This window comes from Ochotona princeps, chromosome 3 (assembly GCF_030435755.1).
Source record: "Ochotona princeps isolate mOchPri1 chromosome 3, mOchPri1.hap1, whole genome shotgun sequence".
Lineage (NCBI taxonomy): Eukaryota > Metazoa > Chordata > Mammalia > Lagomorpha > Ochotonidae > Ochotona > Ochotona princeps.
This window is the reverse complement of record NC_080834.1, coordinates 50,340,435-50,364,560: the sequence shown is the minus strand read 5'-3', so window position 1 is coordinate 50,364,560 and position 24,126 is coordinate 50,340,435. Positions and strand designations below refer to the sequence as shown.

General features: G+C 38.2%; 1 long non-coding RNA gene across 1 annotated transcript in view; it reads right to left on the bottom strand.

Moving 5' to 3' along the window:
- Positions 1-4,658: 4,658 nt before the first annotated feature.
- Positions 4,659-24,126, bottom strand: part of LOC131479813 (uncharacterized) — a 65,120-nt gene continuing 45,652 nt past the window's right edge. The window contains exons 2-3 of the long non-coding RNA XR_009245109.1: positions 8,538-8,612; positions 4,659-4,785 (exon numbers count right to left, since the gene is read on the bottom strand). This is a non-coding gene — a long non-coding RNA (uncharacterized LOC131479813). The remainder of the gene's footprint in view (positions 4,786-8,537; positions 8,613-24,126) is intronic.

The window sequence follows — 24,126 nt, the reverse complement described above, 5'->3', positions numbered from 1 at the left end:
AAGCTCTCTGGTGCACATATCTTTTAACAGATAAACAAAGCTTATGGACATACGCAATGCATCTCTCTCTCACACACAAATATATGTCATATTTCCTATTCTTTAAGTGTATTTGAAATGGAGAAAGAGAGAGAGAGAGATGTTTCATCTACTGGTTCACTCCAAAAATGCCTGAAACATTAAGGGCTGGGTCAGCATGAAACCAGGGCCCAGAACTACAGCGAAGTCTCCCATATTGGTGGCAGGGAATCAAGTCATCTTGAACCATAGACTGCAGCCTTCCATGATGCACTAGCAGGAAGCTGGATTGGAATCTGAGTAATTGGAACTCAGACAGGCATATGGATATGAGCATCTCTAGTGGTAGGTTAAACTTTTGTGCCAGAGCAACCACGTACACTATTCATTGGGGAAATATGGGCGCAAAAGTTAATAGAGTCAAAGAGAGAAAATACAGATGTGAGAATATATAGAAGCCAGCATGGTTGCTCAACAGTTAATTCTCTGCCTGTATCTTCTCAGTTCTGGCTATTGTGCCCATTTGGCAGATTTAATCAGTGAATAGAATGTCTTTCTTTCTGTCTTTCCTTCTCTGTTAACCTGCCTTTCATATAAAAATAAACAAATAAGTTTATTATAAATGTGTATATATATATATATATATATCTCAGCTTAAAGTTATGACTGTTACTTCAATATTCTGTATTACTCAAAAACGTAGTATTCAAAGAGTATCTACACAAATTGTCCTAGTTTGATTAATTTAATTCAATCCAAGACCCAGGAAATTTTCTTCAAGCTGACATGTTATAAAAGGTTGCTGTTAAAATTAAAATGCTATACTAAGTAACTCAGGTTCATAAATTCATTTTTATGACCTTAAATGTTAGGTCTAGTAATATTAGTTTTATTTGATCAATAAAGCTTATAAGTATCTTAAAATAACTAAATAGAACAAATTATATGCTTATATTTTACTTAACATTGATAGAGAAAGGCATAATTATTTTAAATTATCAATCTAGTATTACCTACCAAACATTAACTTTACCACATAAACTTGAATTCTTAAATCACTTTCAAGTTGACTTAAATAAAAATTATTTAAGCTACATGCATTCAAACTATCAAAGTTTGGCTTTATCTTTTTTCTGGGAATTTTTAAAAATATTTTTTCTGAGTATTTATTAGTGAATCAAATCAGAGTCCCTTAGATTTTACACTTTGCAATTTGATAATTTGATGTATTGAATATAGTCTAAAATAGGATGATATTTTATGCTCACAAAGAAGTAAAACCTCAAACTGCTGAAGAACTTCTAGCTTCAGATTTAAGATTTTTAGCCATGGGTCAACTGCAAGCAGAAAAAGACATACATTTCATCAGTCTGCAGATCTAAAGCTGGATACAAAAGTCTTAAACAATTTGATTATACACAAAACAGCAAACAAGAAAAATGACAAACCAGACTCTTCCTGGTCTGCAGCCACATAGACTGTATCTCTAACTCCTATTCAGAGAGATCACTAATATACCATAAATCCAAAATCCAAATTATCAGTGTGCCAACCACAAACCATGAATAAAAACAAAACACAGCATCTTTCCAAATGGAAAAGAACAACAGAAATAGAGACTAGGTAAACTTTTAGTTCTTTTGCCACTTACCATTTACTTCCACCGGGCAAAAGAGTTGCCTGGTCTAAGGTTAAGTCTAGCTATTCAAAGGTTAATTTTAAAAACTGAATATAGGGCCCGGCGGCATGGCCTAGCGGCTAAAATTCCTCGCCTTGAAAGCCCCGGGATCCCATATGGGCGCCGGTTCTAATCCTGGCAGCTCCACTTCCCATCCAGCTCCCTGCTTGTGGCCTGGGAAAGCAGTCGAGGACGGCCCAATGCATTGGGACCCTGCACCCACGTGGGAGACCCAGAAGAGGTTCCTGGTTCCCGGCTTCAGATTGGCGTGTACCAACCCGTTGCGGCTCACCTGGGGAGTGAAACATTGGATGGAAGATCTTCCTGTCTCTCCTCCTCTCTGTATATCCGGCTTTCCAATAATAAAATATTTTAAAAAACTGAATATAATCATAATGCATACAAATATAAGATGAATGTGGATTGGCTCATGCCTCGCTGGGTGGGACACAAAGATTAGTCACTCCTCACCATGGTGTTGGGGATTTCCCTGCACACCCCCCCCAAAAAAACAAACAAAAAATGTTCAGCACCTTAATTGTCGACAAATGTCTTGTTAGAGTTACAAGTCAGTCTAGATTACCCTAAAATCTGCCAAGATCAGCAAAATTATACTTCAACACAACAAATGGCTAAATACTAAAATGAAATAGACACGAGACAGCTGAATGATACCTTATAGCCATTTTAAGGTATATAGCAGTCGGTTCTGTATATAAAACTAAAACTGAAATGTCAACGGGCTAATCATAGGTTGTGGTTAAGAACTTGTTTTTTTTTTTTTTTTTTTTTTTGTAACACACTGGTTACTCACAACCATGTCAATTCCATAATGTTGCAAATTGCGGTTGATGTTATGTCGGGACTCTTGGTTGAATGGAATGATATTCTGCCAGCTCTAACAACAGACCAGAAATGGTCTCCCCAAGAGACTGTTCAACCCATCTGGACAATAAATAGCTGGACTTTATACTTGCTATATGTTTGCAAGGAAAGAATCTTGATTGAATTTGAACTGTAATACTGCATCAAGGTGGAGGAAGCCACCAGGGGGGAGGAGCGTGGGGGGGGGGATTCCCAGAGCCTATGAAACTGTCACATAATGCAAAATAATTAATAATAATAATAAAAAAACAAATTTAAGATGAATAAACAGAAAAGTTCTAATTTAAACCATCGGTGAATGATGGAACTTGTATTATGTGAAAGTAAATGCTTTACAGACTAATGAAAGAATCACAAACGGAAAAAGAAGGATGAGACCAACACGAAAGCAGCACTGGCCTGTGCTTTGAGAGCGAAGATATGGAGAGGCACACGGAGATTGTGTTTCCATAGGGCAGAATTTTTTTGGATGCCTAGAGATCTGAATCATTTGCATTATTTGTTGCCTACAGCAGAAAGTGTTGTAAAATAGTTCTAAGACTACACAAGGTTTGGAGAATCCATGAAATCAGAAGAAAATAAGTCTCGTGTGTTTGGATATAATCTGTTTGGTTCATTTAAAAATATTTATTGATTTTTTTACGTAAAGTTTACAAAAGTAACATTCATTTCTAGCTTTGTATTTTCAATGAAAAAAAAAACAAGTTAGGAACTTTAAGTAAAAACATACTTTCAAAGGAGTAGTCCGAATTAAAATAGAACTATTCGTTTTCTGAAAAAAGAGGCCTGCCTGAGTCTTGAATTCTATTTTTTCAGAAAACGAATAATTTTAATTCAGACTACTTCCTTTTCAGCGAAAATATAAAAGGCCTGTTTAAATAAAATTTATCTTGTATTCCTGTTAAAATACATGCACTTACGATATGTTTTGATCATAAGAAGACACCATTAAATTGTATTAACGAAAGCAACCTAAGAACTAATATATAAAATAAATAATAATAGGAGTTGGGATGAAGTTTTTCTGGCTGCTAACTGCTATAACAATGTCAACATTAGCAAAATAATATTTTTCTTTATTCAAAGAAAGTTGTCAAGCACTGAGCAGTTTCTTGAACGGCTTTTCTTCAAATGATGACAAGGAGATCTGAAAACATTTCATTACATGACTTGGCCCATCTACAGTCTTTTACTTCCAGTAAACAAATGCAGGATTCACGGGAGGCTTTAGGCACTAACCCTGGAGGTTTTTTTTCCAGTACTTGTATTCATACTGGGTTTATTTCCACTCAGAACATGTCAGCAAACTTAGCTACAAGAACCGCAAGAAATATATCAGTCCCATGTGAATCCAAAATGGCAACATGCTACTGAGCATCTTGCCTGTCATTTCCCCATGATCATCTGGATATAATTACTTGGCAGTTAAAAATAGTTTCTCATATACCATGATAATTGAATTGACTTCCTTTTCAAAATCATTTATCTCTATTCATTTATATCCATTGGAAATTGCCCAATTCCAAAGATCCAATGTGAACCATTACAAATAGAGCAGAAGTTTTATCATATTCAGAAAAGGACAAACACATCCAAATAAAGAAGATGAGCTGACGGAGTAACACCATGTCTTTCAATGATCCATACATCATCCACTGTTCATTTTAATATTTTGTATGTCATCAGAACTTTATCTGACAGCTCCATTTGTTCCCTTTTCCTACTTCTTTGGGTAAACAACACACATAAAAGTTTTATTTTAGAGCAGCACATTAATCTTCCCTTGGCACAGGTTGACATGTCCTCGTGCTTATCATTGCACCTCTCTTGCGCCATGACATCATCCCCTCATTTGCTAAGATAAATGTCACACACACACACACACACAACACACACACACACACAATCACACACACAATCACACGGGCCTCTGAATTTCTACCTCTACTTAATTCGCAACAGTTTGTAAATATAAGCAGGAAGAGCTCACTGTCATTATTGAAATTTGCTCACTTTTATGTTTTTGACAAGATTTACACTTAATATTGAGGGGGTTGCAGAGGGAGCTTTCCCAGCGGGTTAAATCACATGGTGTAGGAGAAGCCTGGTGTCTGGGCGTGTACCACACAATGAAGCCTCCTTTGCTCCTTGGAAAGCATGAACGGTTGTCTTCTCGAGCAATAAGCAATATTCTGCAAGTTTGCCTTAAAGAAAACAGATCATGAATATGTTAATTCACTTACAAATAACACATAATCTAGGTCCTATCTAGAAGGTCATGATGAAACACTGCACAGAACAATGTGTGCTTGGAAGCATCATCCAACCACTGTGTCTCACAACAGGCAAGGCACTTCCACTGAGTTCCTCTTCAAACTCCACCTGGAACCCCCACTCCCTTGCAGCAATCCTGAAAATTTCGTCTCTGCTCTAATTCTTAACCTTCCTGTTTTTTATCTTAGCTTGAAACCCCAGTTTGGAAGCTACAGGGGAAAGTAGCTGAGTGTATTACGATACAAGTTCAGTATAAAGAGGCAATGGAACCTGAAAAGAGAAAAAAAAGAGTTAAGTAAATGACAGAACGGAGCTTTGTTCAAAAAGGTACTGTAATTCTGAATTGTGAATCTGAATAAAAGCCATATGATATATTTACAATATTTCACTCACAGGAGATTGTAGGTGTAAAGACTTTAAGAGTCAAAAATTAGAAGGGGGACTACATGTTAACAATCAGTAGAATAAATAACCCATACTATACTGAAACAGTGAAATACTATACAGCAGAGCAATGTAGCAATCCCTAACACTGTGGAGAACTGCTGTGAAAATAAATATTGAGAGACATAGTCAAACAAGCAATTAATAATTTAACATATTAACACTTAGATAAACTTCTAAAGCACGCAGTGCAGTACTGTGTCGACATGCCTAGGTATACATGTGGATTGATGTAGTGGAAGCACATGCCAAGAGATACAAACACCACTGGCTCCCTCTAGAGGCAGGGAGGAAGTGAAACATGATCAGGCACGAGCAGGTTTATATTTCCATATGAATGTAAGTATTTTCAAAATAAAACAACAAATTGATGGCAGTTGCAATTCCTGCTTTTAATAACTGAAACACTTAACTAGGGACTAAAAAAGGAAGATAATAATTACAGCTGCACAAATTCCAAGTAAGTGCTTGTCATTTTAAAAGTATATCTACAAAACACATGAAATCTGTTCCCTTAATATTAATGGGTCTTACTGATAATATTTCTGGAGTCCTTAGGAAAATCTTTTTGTAAAAGAAAGAATGTGTTATTATAAAACAGGCAGTCAGGAGCAAAACAGAGACTCAGAATGTGGTATGTGATCTCTGTCCATGAAATCATCATGAATACCTTCCTGTTAGAACATGATCTCCATAAAAGTAGAATGATCTGCTGTACTCAATGCTGAGTCCCCAATCCCAGGCACGTGATAAGTAATAACCATTTTGAATGACTGGAGAGAAGGAAGAGGGGCATTCCAGGACAAGGGGTAGAGAGAACCACACAGGCATTCTGAGAAAGCAATATAATTTGCCCATTGATTCTTTTTGTTTGCTTGTTTGTTTAAGATTTATTCATTTTATTACAGCCAGATATACACAGAGGAGGAGAGACAGAGAGGAAGATCTTCCGTCCGTCCGATGTTTCACTCTCCAAGTGAGCCGCAACGGGCCGATGCGCACAGATCTGAAGCCGGGAACCTGGAACCTCTTCCGGGTCTCCCACGCGGGTGCAGGGTCCCAAAGCTTTGGGCCGTCCTCAACTGCTTTCCCAGGCCATAAGCAGGGAGCTGGATGGGAAGTGGAGCTGCCAGGATAAGAACCGGCGCCCATATGGGATCCCGGGGCTTTCAAGGCGAGGAATTTTAGCCGCTAGGCCACGCCGCCGGGCCCTGCCCATTGATTCTTAATACAAATAACTGTTTCCTTCAGAAGAAATACACAACTATAAGATGCTCATGGAAAGTGAAATTAACAAGATTCTCACTTTGGCACCCAACATTTTAAAACTATGTATAGTTGTCTTATGATGTATATTTTTAAGAAACTGTCTGAAACACTTATGCATGAATTTCAAGAAACTTTGCACCAAAATTATTTTATTTTTAAAAGACTTTTATTTATGTGCAAGAGTAATAAAGAAAGAGACTAAGAAATGGAGATAATTCATTCACTAGATTACTCCGCAAATGGCCACAACACCTGGGGCCAAAAAAGGCAGAAATGTAACATTTTTATAAAAACAAAAATGAACATGAATAACAATGGATTTATATTAATGCAGTCATTGATGTTACAAATACTTGAGTCAATAAACCTCAAATAAGATATACTTTATTGCTGCAGTTTTGGCTCCTAAAGCACAATATAAACAAAACGAAACATACTCTAAATGGCTCTCTGCATTCCAAAGAGAAAAAGACCACAGAGTAACTGGCTAGCTTCACCTTGCAGAGCAAAATGAAAGCTAGGGGAGCTCAAGAAATTTTAAGACTTTAGGGCCAACCACTGCAAATTCAATGAAAAACCAGTTTAGTGGTGGCAGCTCTCTGTTGATAGACTCTCTTTTCCATCTTTTCCAAGCTATCACTCTGATACAAAAAGCTCATAGAAAACACCTGACACTGGATGTGTTTCAGAAATAAGACATTAGATGCGAAGAAATTGGGCCTGACCATCAAAATGCCGCTCGGGCTACCTGTGTCCCACATCACAGTGCCAGGGTTGAGTCTTGGTTCCCCTTCTGATTCCAGTTTCTGAGTAACACATGGACTGAGAGGGAGCAGACAATGGCTGAAATGGCTGGTATCCCTGCCTCCAACTTAGGAGACCTGGACTGAGTTGTTATGTTCACCATTTTAGCCCGGTCCAGTCCCAGAAAATGCTGCCATTTGGGGAGCTAAAGAGTGGATGGAATATCTGACTCTAGCTAGCTCTTCTGTCTGCCTTTTCAATAAAATAAAAACGAGTAAATGAAAATTTTTTAAGAAACTTGATTTATATAGCATTTAGAACATTGTCCACTGTGTACTAAGATGATGATAAATAGTATCAGTATGCTGAAAGCAAGTCTATTCATAACACAAATACTAGTTATTCAATTTCAAAACTGTTTTTGATTGTACTCATTACAGCTAGCCACTTCATTACCATCTACCCTTTCACCCAGAAACTCAGTGAGCGCCTTTTGCATCAGAATGCAATAAGAACAAATAATCCAAAGTATGCATGATGGCGATTTCTGTCATAAAGATAAACAGGGCTTATGCATTTTGATTGACACCTAGTTCCTCAGTGTGTACTCTTTGGCCTCAGTTTGTAATACCCTCTCTGGCTCCATTCTATTTATATAATTTTCATCAAATGATAGGCCCCGCTCGAGGCAGAGGGTGAAGGAAAAAAAATGGAATATATGAAACTTACAACTCTGGATTGTAACCTCACATTACCAGTAAGGTGGGGGATTTTTTTCCAAGACTACAAAAAGTAATAAATATTCTCACATTAATCAGAACATCCAAGGACATGTGTCCCTGTCTAGATGACCTTGTGACTAAGTTTCTTAACTTGTATGACTACAATAGTAATATGCTTAAATAAAAATATCTTCGGGACTCTGTACAGTCCTAAGTTTTATGACTAAAGGACGGATGATGTACTTTTCAAAAAACCAAAAAGCTGCTTATAAATAGGACAGGGCAGATATTTCTCCCTTCTCAACACAGTTTCTTTTCCAATGTATGCTTTCACTCTCGAATTTCTTAAAGGGGATCCCTCTAGCAAACCTAATGATTCCTCCATTGTTTACCGTATAGAAAGAGTCATTTTTATTTCATGACCTCAAAGAGTATTTGAATAAATATGTAATATAGTGACATGAGTCCTGAGCCTAGAAGACCATGGCACAAGCTCTACTTACCATGTTAATCAGGCAGTGGAACTGTAGAAATGACATAGATGTTTTAGCATGAGATGCAGGCTTTGGTTTCACTCACTGCAGGAGGAAGCATACACACAGGTTAGACTGAGGAGATTTTGCTAAAAACATCATGGGGAGCTAGTCTAGATCTTGCACCCAATAATTTTTTAAAAGAGTTATTTGTTATTTTAAAAGAAAGAATCTTCCATCCTCTGGTTCATTCTCCAAATGACTCCAACATGAGAGCTGTGCCAGGTGGAAGCCAGAGGCCAAGAGCTTCTTCTGGGTTACCCTCCTACGTGAGTAACAGGGGCCCAACCACTTGAACCATCATCCATTACATTGCCTGGGCCATTATGAAGGTGGATCAAAAGTGAAGTAACTGGAAATACTAATAACAAATAGCAATAATAAAACATGCTAATGACATTTGGAGTACAACTTTAACATACAATCAGATCAAAATGATGCCACTGTGTTTGAAGAAAATGGAAAGCCTTAAAAACGTCCTACGGATGTCTGCCAATCCCATGCAAACCTCCAACAGAGTACCAACATTGAGTCTAGAAGTCCTCCACAACCCGTCCTCAAGGTGGACACCAGCATCACCTGGGAATGTTGTGACAATGCAGAATTTTCAGTCCTCTCCTAGGCTTGCTCACCAAGAATCTCACCTGGCAGAATTAGCCTCCCAGGTGGTGAACGTGCAACGTGAACAGAAAGTTGGTCTACAATACAATTTACAAACCAACATGCTACCCTAAACTGTTTCCCTTAATTAAAATATGTGGCCTAACTTTCCCAATGCCTACTCCACAATGTTTTTGAAGCCACAAATGTGAATGCATTTTGTAAAGTATACATTTTATAAACAAAAGTATACTTATTAGTTTCAAGCTCCTGAAAGTTTCAGTTACATTGATGTTTGTGTTCTAGCTAAAAAAAAATTGAATTCACATTAAAAGGAATTATGTATGCTAAAGCTATTTTCATATCCTTTATGCTCCATAGAAAAAGCTTTTGATTATAGAATATTGAATAAATAACTTCACATGAGTTATTTCTCTGATCTCCCCTTATCTAAGTTATTTACTCTGATAGAAGTAGTTGACTGGATACTGTTTTCATTCTCTAACAGATGAGCTGTATTTGATGAGTAAACCAGTGATCTGTCCAGTAATCATATTTAAATACCCATACAAATTAACACAGCTCACATCAAGCATCTCCAGTGATGAAATAAATCCATTTTTAAAGTTTATACACAGTAAATAAAATCACCCACAGAATAGTCAAAATGACAAACGCAGCCGTGGTCATTTAGTCTCCTAGTTAATATGTCTGCATCCAGCATTGTGCTCCTGTCACACACTAGAGAGACCTGAATTGTGATCCGGCTCCTTGGTTTTGTCCCTTACCCAGCCCCAAGCCCCAGCTTTTGCAGGCATTGAGGGAGTTGTGTCATACGAGCAGACACAGCTCTCTTTTTCTCTCTGTGTGTCTCCTATGTGTGCCAAAGAAGCTGGATTTTAAAATATAATTAACTTAAAAGAAATAATATCTCAAATATAAAAATCTGAGAAACATCAACATTAAAGAGTAAATCATGTGAAGGAAGCCCATGGAGGAGACAAAAAGCATGCCAACAGTGGGTAGACAACATAGGTTGGCAGGTAAGCAAACAGAATAGGGCCTCTGGTGAATGCCCATTAAATATTCAAAACAAAATAATTGTGATGCTGTATACATGACTAGGAAACTAGGAAGGCAACTGTAGTAACTTTGAGTAGCAGAGGAGTTTCTGAAAACAACTTGGAATATTTTTGAGCTCAGCTTCATCACTTGATGTACCATTCTCTCAGGGGAGGCATACAGGGGGGGCAGAAGTGTCCAAAATAAACAATGTGTTGTATCATAAAACAAAATAAAAATTTTTAAGTGTAAACAATTTTAAAACCAGTATGCAGAGATCTGAGCAGTCTGTTCCATGTAAGTATGGTTCAACCTGGACTTCCTTCAATAATACATCTTACTTGGAAGACAGTGATAAGACAGTTATTCAAGAGAATAACTGGTTATTGGGAAATGAGAATGTGTGATCATCACAAGTGGGAAACAAAGAAACTACGAGTCCCCAAGTGGCTGCAAGGGCCAGAACTGCGCCAATCCAAAGCCAGGAGCCCACAGCCTCTCCAAGGCTCTCAAGCGGGTGCTGGGTCCCAAGGCTTTGGACAGTCCTCGACTAACTTCCCAGGTTACAAGCAGGGAGCTGGATGGGAAGTGGGACTGCCGGGATTAGAACCGGTGCCCATATGGGTTCCCAGTGAGTGCAAGGTGAGAACGTTAGCTGTGAGGCTACCGCACCGGGCCCGATTTTTTGTTCTTAAGTTACATTACTTTTTAACGGTTTCATTGTGATTTGTAGGCATACTTCTAACAACATCATGAAGTTTAACAAGCAAGAAAAAAAAAAAGATCTCAGCTTAATTGCAAAATCTGTCAACAGCCATAAGGAATTACTGAATGGAAAAATGATCCATGTATGTGTAAGACTGACTTTTGACACATGTCCTGCAAGTTTCTTGAGCATACAATTCCTTAGATAACTTCAGGTACTGATGAGGCAAACTGCAGATAATTTACTAGGCTTAATCATTCTTGGTATGACATTTTTACCTTATACATTGTGCATGAATTATCCTGCATACCTTATCTTTTTCCAAACTTAATTTTGAAAAATCAACAATTTTCCTCTGTAAAATAAATCGAATCCATGGAAAGCACTTGCAGATTGCTTTTCCTCCAACCATGACTCTATTTGTTGGTATCCTCTAGGAATTAGCAGAGAAACTACTTACCTCTTCCATTTTATTATAGAACCCACCTTTCCATTTAATTAAATATGATGCATGCAGCAAGTGTACTCACACTGTAGGGCATACATCAACAAAGACAACGCAACATACAACTCTGAGAGGAATAAATAAAAATATAACTGAGTAACTCTTGAAATAATCTGAGAAGACTGGAAAGATCATGTCTGGAGGGCAAAATGATGGGAAGAGAAACAGAAAATGATGAGATCACAAGGTATGACGATGAAAACGACTGTACTTGAAGTCAGCAGACGAAGGGTCGTGTTCTATGACTTACCTTACAGTCTAATACAAAACAATGTGCCTGGACTCAAATTTCTTGGCTTCTAATTTATCGGGCAGCATCCATATTAAGCTTTCTAAAATATCAATCACATCACATCAATGACCTGACTACAATCCTTAATACAGTTCTTTTACACAACTGAAAAAGATATAGCCCCTCCTTCATGGCCTTCAACATTCCACTTGAACATATCTTCACACTTTCTTCTAGTTCACTGTTCCTGGTTTGCTCTACATCCCTTGAACTTGTGTCTCATGTGCAATTTAAATTAGTTGTTTGCCTGGAATACTCCATGCTAGTTCCTCCTGGGTTTCCTCTTTCCAATTATTTAGGTGTCAATCTTGCTTCCCCGCTCCCCCTAAGACTTGCTGCAGAGGGAGATGGAGACAGAACTTCCACTTTTGGTTCTCTGCCCAAATGGCAAGAGCCAACAGGTGGGCTGATCTGAAGCCAAGAGCCAGGAGTGTCTTCCAGGTCTCCCACATGGGTGCAGGAGCACGGGTCTTGGGGCCATCTTCTGCTGCTTCCCCAGGAGCATTGGCAGTGGAACATCAGGGACTTGAACCAGTGTCCCTATGGGGTTCTGACACTGCAGGCAGCAGTTTTACCCACTATTCCACAGTGCTGGCCCAGGAATGCTTTACTTGATCGCCTTCTGTATAAAATAAAATCCACGCCCCACATTCAATAATATTTATATAAGCTCAGTTTCATTATAAATAACTAAGCTTCATTATTAGTACAACATAGAAAGCATAGCATATAATATGTCGATATATTTTGCATTTTCCTCTTACAAATATCTCTTTTATCTTTATCATCATTGAAATCTAAAACTGTCTCACAATGTAGGCATCATAGGTATTTGAGAGGGAAGGAAAGAAAGAAGAGCATGCAAAGAAATTGAATTAATAAATGTTTTTGATAAAATGTTAAGAGTGGTAAATCATATTAGGAAAAAATCCAGGCATTATTTAAATACCACATCATCTGTAAACATATTTAAATGCCACATAACTGTTATGATTTAAAGGAACTCCAGGGATTACTGCTTTCATTTTCCTTATGTAGCAGTGAAACCTGAAAAAAGCGAGGATTGTTGTGCTTCAGTAGAGGAGAAAGTGTGGATGTCTGCTTTAATTTCCAGGCTTTATTGGGGTACAAATGAGGAATGAAGAAACATCGCAAATGTCAGCATTCACAGTCCCATGTGCTACCCCTCTAAATTACACCCTCCAGCTGGCTCATTGATTTTCAAGTGGGTAAGGGTAACAGTGCCAGATCACACCCAAACGGTATGAAACTGTGTAAGAACACAATAAAACTGTGATAAACAATACATTTTTTTCAGTGGCATATGGCTGATGCAGTCAGGCTAACCTCAGACACAACCTTTGGATTCTTTAAAAATCAGCGAGTAAACAGTGGTATTAGCATGCAAGACACAGGCTGCAAGCAGAAAGCAATTATTCCACAAGGAAAAGGAGGGTCAGATAAAGGAACAAGAAGAAATACATGGTCATTGGGGAAGAAGGAAAAATGGATTAATGAGTGGACATACATGACAATCTACAAAGGACAACAGAAAATGCATGAAAACATTCAACCGCGAGAGATGGCAGCAAGTACATGGATATCAAGGAAAGACATGGTGAATGTCAGGATAAAGAGGAACAAGGAAGAAATGAAAAAAGGAAGTGATAGTAACTGACTTTGTAGCATGGCGGGTAAAGCTGCCGCCTTTGACACTACTACCCCATATGGGTTTCAGTTCAAGTTTTGTTGCTCCACTTTCAGTTCAGATCCCTGCTAATGTCCATGGAAAAGCAGCAGAAGATGGCCAAAGTCTTTGATTTCCTGACATTCTTGTGAGAAAATTGAAGGAAGCTTCTGCCTTCTGGCTTAGACGTGGCTCAGTCTTGGTGATTGTGGCCATCTGGGGAGCAAGCCAATTGGTGAAAGATTCTCTCTCCTCTCTGTTTCTTTCTCTCAGCATCTCCCTCTCTGCAACGCTCTCAAGTAAAAAAAAAAATCTTTTCGAGAAATACAAATGAATGAATGAATGAAATCTTCCTTCCTTTCTTGACTACCTGGGCATAAAATAACTTTTTTTAAAAATAGGATGAAGACAAAAAAAATTGATGGTGCATCTTCAAAAGTGATTGGAAGTAAGCTGCTGAAACCACTGCCTCCATTATCAGTAGATAAAAGTCCCCAATTTACAATGTATCTTCAATACTCACTCATTCCTCACCATTTTCTTCAGGGATAGGGATACTTAAGAACAGTAATCACTGTCCAAATTATCGGCTATAAATCTTTCAAATGAAAAATCCAGGGGCTAGCCTATGCTTTAACCTCTTAGTATCACACTTACATGTGTATCTCAGTATAAATATGATTTCCCATGTATCAGTTGAAATAATATATACTAAGTATTTTCCCAGAATTAGCAGACTCTTGACTCTTCAATTCCAATGACTACTACTCACTTGACTTCATATGAATATATTGCTAATGGATAGGTAGTGGAACAGTTAATTACCTACATATTGAAATATGTGATACCAGCCAGATAGGTGAATGGGAAGTCCAGCAATTATTCCATAAAGGAAATATCCTTTTAACAATGTATGCAAACTGAGCATCTGGTGAGACTTCCAGATTCCTACTAGCATGCTGTTTACCTAATGAGCAGAGAGAACAGTTACATTGAAACAGGTAAGAAAAGTAATTGTACTATATGCATCAACCCCTACTTCAAGTTGACATAACTCAGTGCCAAGAGAGACAGACTCAGTATATTTCTTCTACTTCTGTGAGAAAGTGAAGAGTAGAGTTTGCCTTCAATATTCCAGGATTATGGAGAAATAGATTCTGACTTGCCTAAATTGAGCACTGGGGAAACTATAGTTTGAATGCTTGGGAGTCACAGAAAACAGGATGAAGGTACTTAATGACACAATCAAAAGAAAGTGCTGGAGACAGGACATGATTTCATTCTTTTTACGACTGAGTAGCATTCCATAGAGTGTGGATGCAAATGGAAACCATTATGGTTAGCAAAATAAGCCAGTCAAAAAAAAAAAAAAAAAAGACAAATACATGTTTCCTTGTTCCATCGTAACTAATGCACAGAGTACAAAAGATGTAATCTATTCATGAGATTGAGCCTTTTAAATTTGATTTTCATGTATATTGAGGAAGAGTGGGGTTTTTTTCCTACTTCCTATTCGTTGAATTCTTTACCTAGCAGAGTGTTGCTCCCTCCTCCCTTTTGTAATAATGATGTCCCTCTTCCCTTTTATAGTATAAACAAATGTACATGCTTTATTTGTGCCTGACATTTGGATGTTTTCTCTACATGAAATATTAGGAAGTTGGATATACCAGTCATGTTGAGAAACTTCATGTTACAACACAAGAAGTTAGTATTCGTCAATTAAAAGTATTGTAGTACAAAATGGAGACAAGGAGCAAAGCTTAATTTTACAGTTGATTGGAACTGTGAGAACTTTTCCTATCAAAGATGGAAGTAAAAGACATATTAATAAACTTGCAACAAGGTGATTCTAGCAAAGCTGTATTGAAATAATAAAGAAACTGTAGCTCCTACCCCTGATAGATGAGGTGGAAATCTCAAAAGAGATTGAGGGAGCAGTTTTTTATGGACGATAATATGGGTCCCTCATTTCTTCTACCCACCTCGCTTTTCTAGGAAACTGCAAGTGGGGATTTCTGGATGTGCAGTTCCTCTAAGCAAACCCTTCTACACAACACTGGTCATCATGATTCCTGTCTAATGGAGCAGCAAATTACTCCTTCATTCCAAGGAATAGAATATTGTACAGTCAGCTGCATCACACCCTCAAGTCATTGAATACCTTTTGATAAGCAACAGACAAGAACACCTTAGACAAAGAGAGAATTAGAGGCTTAGTCCTGCTTCCAGGGGTCAATTCTTCATTCCATTAAACGCACAGAAAACCAGCATTACAGCATAGTGTTCTAATTCCTCACCTGCAGCACCAGCATCTCATCTGGATGTCAGTTTGTATTCCAGTTGCTCTGCTTCCAATCCAGTTCCATGTTTACGTACTGGAAAGGCAGCAAATGCTGGCTCAAGTACCTGAGTCATAGCATCTAAGAGGGAGACCCAGAAGAGGCTGCTGGCCCCTGACTACAAATTAGCTCAGTTCCAGCCATTGGCTCACCTCTGTTTGCAATGCTGGCATCTCACATGGGCATCAGTTCGAGTCCTGGATGCTCCACTTTCCATCTTGCTCCCTGAAAATGTGCCTGGGAAGGCACCCAGATAGGAGACTGCAAAGAGGCTCTAGACTCTTGGCTTCAGCCTCGCTCAACCCTCGCTGCTACTGCCACTGGCAGAGTGAGCAAGTGGATGGAAGATCTTTGTCTCTCTCTCTCTTTATGTAATTCTTTCAAATAAAACTGAAAATCACTAACGAAAGAAATTTCATTTTCTTTTACATGCAAAGGCCATAATATCTACCTATCCTCCCTAACATTTCTCCCTGGGCAGTGGGATACAGACATGGATGATAGGCTGAGTACTGTGGCTCTTCAGGACATGCTATCAGGAATTACTTGGTGTCTTTTCTAAATTAGAGGATTCCTGGATGTGGCACAGTTTGGATGCCTTTGGGCAAAAACAAATGTAGCCATCCAGCGTGGTTCAGAACTGTCAGGAGTGGGTGCACAACTGACTTTCAGGAAGAAGCTCGTCTGGATAATCTCCCCAAGCTTTCTCCACATTGAGCTCCACCAGTCTTCTATAATCAGCCATCTCGGATATCCACAATCAATATTATAGTCAAGATAGAAAAGACTGTCATAAAAATATTATCTAAGACCTTAAGTTACTGAAAGGAAACCTATATAGAAGACACTCAACAGAATTGGACAATTTAAACAATGCATTTTAAAAAATGAAACATAAAGAAAAACTGCAATGATGGAAAAGACACTCAAAAATGATAAAAAAACACCAGAATTTAATTTTAAATACATATAATTTTAAATACATATAATTTTAAAATATAAGTCCTTCAGTGATAATAATTACTTTATCACAATTACATTAACATCTCCAATAGAGTAGCTGAAGGGAATTTAGTAAAAAAAACCTCAATGTGTGTTGTATAGAATAGACTCACTGTAGATTTAAAAATACACATGAATTAGGAGTTAAATAACAGATCTCACCATGATGGCTCATTTGGCTAAAACCTCACCTTGCAAGCCCTGGGATCCCATGTGGGCACTGCTTTGAGTCTTAGCTGTTCCACCTCCCATCCTCCTCCCTGTTTATGGCCTGGTATATCAGCACAGGATGGTCCAAAGCCTTGGGACCCTGGACCTACGTGACAGACCCAGAGGAGGCTCCTGGCTTCCAGCTTCGAATCAGCTTGGCTAGGGCTGTTGTGGCCATTTGGGTAGTGAACCAGCAGATGGAAGATCTTCTCTCCATCTTTCCTACTCTCTGTAAATCTGCCTTTGCAATAAAAATGAGCATGTATCTATAAAAAGATTATTTATTTACTTATTTCAAACACAGAATACCAGAAAGAAAATGGAGAGAGAAATTTTCCATCCACTGATTCACTCTCGAAATGGCCATCTGGGCTATGCAAGGCCAAAGCCAGAAGCCAGGTACAAGAATATACTGTCCAAAGGACTTACACCATTTTTTACTGCTTTCCCCAGGCCATTGTCAGGGATCTGGAACACAATGGAGCAATCAGGATTCAGACTGGTGCCCATAAAAACACCAGAGCTATCAGCAGGGGCTTAACCCACTCTGCCCTAGCACTAGCCCCCACATAATCTCTCAAGAGGTTAAGAATAAACAACTCTTTAACAAATTTAAGAAAGTTTAAATTGCATCAAGTATGTATTCCAGTCATAATAGAATGAAACCAGAATTTAATAGCTTACTATAATTTAGTAGGTAGAATATTGCTAAATTTACAGTTTATAAACATACACTCTTAAAAATTCAACAGATTAAAAAAGATTTAAAAAGAAATTTAAAATACTTTGACAAAAATGACAATGAAATTTTGTAGAAGCAATAAAAACAAGTCCTACGAGTGAAGTTTATAGTGATAAATGTCTCCATTAGAAAATAATAAAGAGATCCCGGCACAGTAGCCTGGTGGCTCAAGTCCTCATCTTGCTTGTACCAGGATCCAATGTGGATACCAGTTGATACCTGCAGCTCCACTTCCCATCCAGCTCCCTGCTTGTGGCCTGGGAAAACAGAAGAGGACGGCCCAGAGCCTCGGGATCCTGCACGTGTACAGGAGACCTGAGGGACCACTCCTGGCTGCTAGCTTCGGATTGATTCAGCTCCGGCTGATGAGGACATTAAAGGAATGAAACAGAGGAAAGATCTGTCTCTCCTTCTCTCTGCAAATCTGCCTTTGCAATAAAAATAAACAAGCTATAAAAATAATAATAACAGGGCCCGGCGACGTGGCTTAGCAGCGGCTAAAGTCCTTGTCTTGAATGCACCAGGGATCCCATAGGGGCACCGGTTCTAATCCCGGCAGCTCCACTTCCCATCCAGCTCCCTGCTTGTGGCCTGGGAAAGCAGTCAAGGACAGCCCAAAGATTTGGGACCCTGTACCCGCGTGGGAGACCTGGAGGAGGTTCCTGGTTCCTGGCTTTGGATCGGTGCAGCATTGGCTGTTGGGCTCACTTGGGGAGTGAATCATTGGATGGAAGATCTTCCTCTCTGTCTCTCCTCCTCTCTGTATATCCGTCTTTGTAATAAAAATAAATAAATCTTTAAAAAATAATAAGATATGAGACACCCTGACTTTGAACCTCAGGAACATAGCACAAGAGCAAACCAAGCTCGCACACAGTGGTAATGAGACTACAGTTAAGATTTGAGCAGAAATAAAATTCTGAAAAGAAAAACACAAAATCTCAATGACACAATTTTGGCACACTGGGAAACATACATAAATTAGAAAGTGTTTGGCAGACCAATAAAACAAAAAAGAGAAGTCTCAAATTTAAAACCAGAAATGAACCCAGGTATGTGATAACTGAAGCCATGCAATGCAAAAATATTATTTAAAAATCTTTGAAAAATTGTATGCTAACAAGCTGAATAACTGAGAAGAAATTTCTAGTTCTTAGAAACATAAAGTCTATAATTTGGATGGGGAACAAATAAAAACTGCAACAGTTTAGGAACTAGTCACTAGGCAGAACAAGAGCCAAAACTTACCAAAAAATAAAAGCCCAGAAGTAGATATTTTGATACTTTTATTAATAAATTCTGCCCAAACTAAAATAAGAATACCAATCTTTTTTTATTTCTTCCCCCCAAAAGTGAAGAGGACAGAATACTTTCAGTCATGATATTAGTTTTAGCACAATTCCAAAACCAATCACACACACACACACACACAAGCAAAAACTTGGCTCAGCATTTTGGTGCACTGGATTAAGCTACCATTTGTAAACACAGAATCGCATATCAGAACATTGGATCAAGTCTGCTTCCTAATAGCTTCGCACCAATGTGCCTAGACAAGCAGTACAAGATCTACCAAACACTTGGACCACTGACATACATGGGGAAGATCTATATGGACTCCGAAGCTGTACAGGTTTTAGGCCTGGCTCAACTCTGGTTATTGCCAGCATTTAGGAAAAGAATCAGCAGACTTAAGACCTCTCTCTGTCTTTCTCTCTTTCATTGCTTTTCACTAAACAAAACAAATCTTTTAAAAAGAAATTTACAGATCCGGCGCAGTGGTCTAGCGGCTAAAGACCTCGCCTCACATGCACCAGGATCCCATATGGGCGCCAGTTCTAATTTTGGCAGCCTGCTTCCCATCCAGCTCTCTGCTTCTGGCCTGGGAAAGCAGTCAAGGATGGCCCAAAGCCTTGGGACTGTGCACCTGCGTGGTAGACCTGGAAGAGGCTCCTGGCTCCTGGTTTCACATTGGCTCGACTTTGGTCATTGCAATCACTTGGGGAGTGATTAATCGCATGGAAGATCTTCCCCTCTGTCTCTCCTTCCCTCTTTATATAAATGACTTTGCAATAAAAATAAATAAAATTAAAAAAAGAAATTAAAATAGTAAACTATAGACCAATATTACTAATCAACACAGACACTGGACATTTTTTGAACATGTTAGCAAACTAAAAGCAGTGGTACATTAAAAGACTCATACACCATGAACAAGTTATATTTATCTCTGACATGCAAGGATGGCTCAACACACACACACAAAATCAATCAATTAACAAAATGACACATAAACAGAATAAAGGATAAAAATTACATGATTATTTCAATAGATACAGAAAAGATATCTGGAAAAATGTAACAAAATGTAACACTCTTTCATCATAAAATCATTTAGCAAACAAGAGGAAACTCTATTAACATATTAACGTACACAACAGTGTAAAATTGAAAGTTTTTCCAAGAACAGAACAAAGCAAGGAGCCCCACAGTCATTGATTCTAATTGCCCTATTACTAGAAGTATAAGTGAGAATAATTAGACAAGAAAAGAAATAAAAATAAAATCAGAACAGGAACAGTAAAAAGGGTTACTTTTTGAGGATAATGTGCTCTTACATGCAGAAAACACTAAATATTGCACACCAGAAAATCATAAATCAATTGGGCATAGCTGTAGCACATCAAATCAACATTCAAAAATAATTCAGTAGGGCCCAGCAACATGGCCTAGCGGCTAAAGTCCTCGCCTTGAAAGCCCGGGATCCCATATGGGCACCGGTTCTAATCCTGGCAGCTCCACTTCCCATCCAGCTCCCTGCTTGTGGCCTGGGAAAGCAGTCGAGGACGGCCCAAAGATTTGGGACCCTGCACCCGCGTGGGAGACCCAGAAGAATCTTCTGGCTCCTGGCTTTAGATCGGCCCGCACCAGCCATTGCAACCACTTGGGGAGTGAATCACTGGACGGAAGATCTTCCTCTCTGTCTCTCCTCTCTGTATATCTGACTTTGTAATAAAAATAAATAAATCATTAAAAAAATAATTCAGTATCTAAACTACAAATGGAAAGACACTCCAGTTCATTTACTACAAGAAAAAAATCATGAGAATACCCACACTATGCAACATGTCCTGCACATTCAGTTCAATCCTGTTCAAAATCCCAGTGGTTCTCTTCCATGGGAATAGGAAGTGAAATCATAGAAAACATATAGGGCAACAGGATTTTGTTGCTTACAGGTAAAAGAATCTTAAGAAAAACAAATCTGAAAATCTCATTACAATTTCAAAACTTAAAACATCAGTAATCAAAATAATATGATGCTGGCATAAAGGCAACCAAATAAGCACACAGAAAAACTGAATTAAAATCATGTATATGGGGCCGGGTTTGGTGGCCTAGCAGCTAAAGTCCTTGCCTTGAATGCTCCGGGATCCCATATAAGCACCGGTTCTAATCCAGGCGGCTCCACTTCCCATCCAGCTCCCTGCTTGTGGCCTGGGAAAACAGTCAAGGACGGCCCGGTGGGAGACCTGGAAGAAGTTCCTGGTTCCCAACTTCGGATTGGCGCAGCACAGGCCGTTATGCTCACTTGGGGAGTGAATCATCGGATGGAAGATCTTCCTCTCTGTCTCTCCTCCTTTGTATATCTGACTTTGTAATAAAAATAAATAAATCATTACAAAAATTATGTATATGGATCAATACTGTCAGATTATCTTTGACACTATGCCAGTAATTTGTTAGTCATAAATATTTCTTCTTTTGAGAATCGTCTATTTGGTCTTCACCCATGTTTTTTATTTTATTTTTTAAAAAATTATTTATTTATTTGTTTGGAAAGTCAGATACACAGAGACGAGGAGAGACACACAGGAAGATCTTCCGTCCGATGATTCACTCCCCAAGTGGCCACAATGGCCGAAACTAAGCAAATCCGAAGCCAGGAGCCAGGAGTTTTTTTTGCACCTCCCATGTGGGTGCAGGGTCCCAAGGTTTTAGGCCATCCATGACTGCTTTCCCAGGCCAGAAGCAGGAAGCTGAATGGGAAGCGGAGCCATCAGGATATGAACCTACATCCATGTGGTATCCCAGCATATTTAAAAAGAGGACTTTAGCCTTGGGGATGAATCATTGGATGGAAGATCTTCCTCTCTGTCTCTCCTCCTCTCTGTATATCTGACTTTGCAATAAAAATAAATAAATCTTTTAAAAATATCTTTGCTCATCTCAATTTCATGCCCTTTAATAAAGATAGAAAATTATAAGTGAAAACTCTCAATTTCCATGTGCAACATGAAATTTCAAAGTCATTCTATGCTAACGAGATAAAGGGTAATATGTGCTTAAAGCTAATATTCATGCTTTGTATCCCTGGAGGAACACTGTCTGCCCTTTATGACAGAGCCATCACAGTGTAAATCATAATATAATGATAATCAGAGATATTTTCATAGATAATGCTGCCCATTGCATTGCCCTGCACTGCCATAGCCTAAAGGAGTGCAGCCGAGAAATATACATATATATGGATAGATAGATAGATAGAGCGATCGATCCGTGGTAGATCACCATACTTAAACTGTCAGGTTGATGAAAACTGCAAGTAGCAGTTACATAAGTGAAAGAAGTTCTGGTGTTCTATTGCCCACCAAGGTGACTCTAGCTGAAGCTCATGCACGGTTCAAGGGACCCTCCAAAATCTAACAGGTTCCATAATAATATTAATGATAGTGTTTTCTAATTAAATATTGGTATAAACTATCAGAATATCACTTATCCCCAGTAAAATTCTTCTAATTAAAAAATGGATAATGTATATTATGCAAAAAGTGTGCATGAATTTAAAAACTGTTTTGTACAAAAACAAATATCATTGAATTTTTTCTTTGATGAACTGTATGAAGTACTTTCCTATTATTCTTTAAAAAAAAACCTGAGAAATGATATTGAATGTTTCCGTCATAAAGAAATGCTAAGTATTTTAAGAGACAGTTATGCTCACCCTGATTCTTAAATATGGAGAAATAGTTGTGTACTGTAGTTTGCTATGATTCTTAATACAATTAATAAAAGGAAGAGGCTGTGAAAGTCTTGAAGAATTCATGGTTAGCATAATGGAAATATGTATTCGTTTTTCCCCAGCGAAACAGGAGAAACATGCCATTCTGAACTTCAGAATTTCTTCAGTGAAGAAATATGCAGCATTTCTTGCTAAAGGATAATTAAGAAAAATGTACATGCTATGACCATATACTAAAATGCTAGCCAAAGAGGTTTTTTGTTAATATAGACGTTACCATGATGCTGGATATTCCAATACCTACATATCCAACACCTGCCTACTTTTAAGACCTTTAATTATCCACATAAAATTAATTCATACATTTTCTTTTTAAAAGTTATTAAGGCTTGGTAGTAAAACACATAATTAAGAACAGTTGCTTGATTAGACAATTTTGCCCAAATGACAAGGTTTTCAGTAGATTAAAAATGTTACTGCTGCAAGTATGATGCTAACATAGAATCTTGCAGTTCACAGGAAAATAGTGTCTAACTGCACAATAAGCGGAAGAGGTATTAAGCTTTATTCTGGGGCTACTCTGAACCTTAGTCCTAACATTATCAAATGCTCAATATACACAGCAATTTTCTTTCTATAAATATTCCTTTAGACAATCTCAAATTACTAGACAGCTTTCAACAATACAAGCATTGTCAGTATTATATGATATTCCCATTAATATAAATAATATTAATTAGCCCATTGTGTATTACAAACCTTTGCATTCTTCTTAAATCATTCAGTAAGGCTCATCACCTCGTTTGCAACAGATTGTCAAGCCTCCTCCCTTACAGAGAAAATAGCAGCCATTGTTCACCAATTCCACTTCCTATATCATCTGTTACCCAGCATTCACTCCTTCTCCTCTGTTTAAGGTATGTCCTTGTACATTTTTATCTGTACTCTTGATTTCATCTCCTTCCTTTCTTCCTCTCTTTCTATGTTTCTTTAGTAAATCTTTTTGGTATCAAGATAGTCTAAGACACCAGGTTTAAAATGAAGAACACTACTTTTGTCCTCATTGTCTATTTTATCCTGTATTCTAGAAAGTTTAGCTTACCTTCACCACTTTTTTCTTCCAACACATCCTTTCTCAGCATCTCCTCTCTTGCACCTTACAAATCTGTTTAACTATCCTCATATGTAAAACGCATCTATTTGTTCATTTTGCTAACCTGGAATGCCTGCAGTTTCTGCTCTGATAGCTGTAATTTCTAGAATCAAACTGGCTTGTATCTGCTTTCTCTATTCTTTTCAGTCCCCAGTGAACAAATTGCCTTTTAGTCTTTGAACTTCCATGAAGCACTGTTATCCTCAGGCTTTCAAACAGTCTTCTTTTGTTGAAT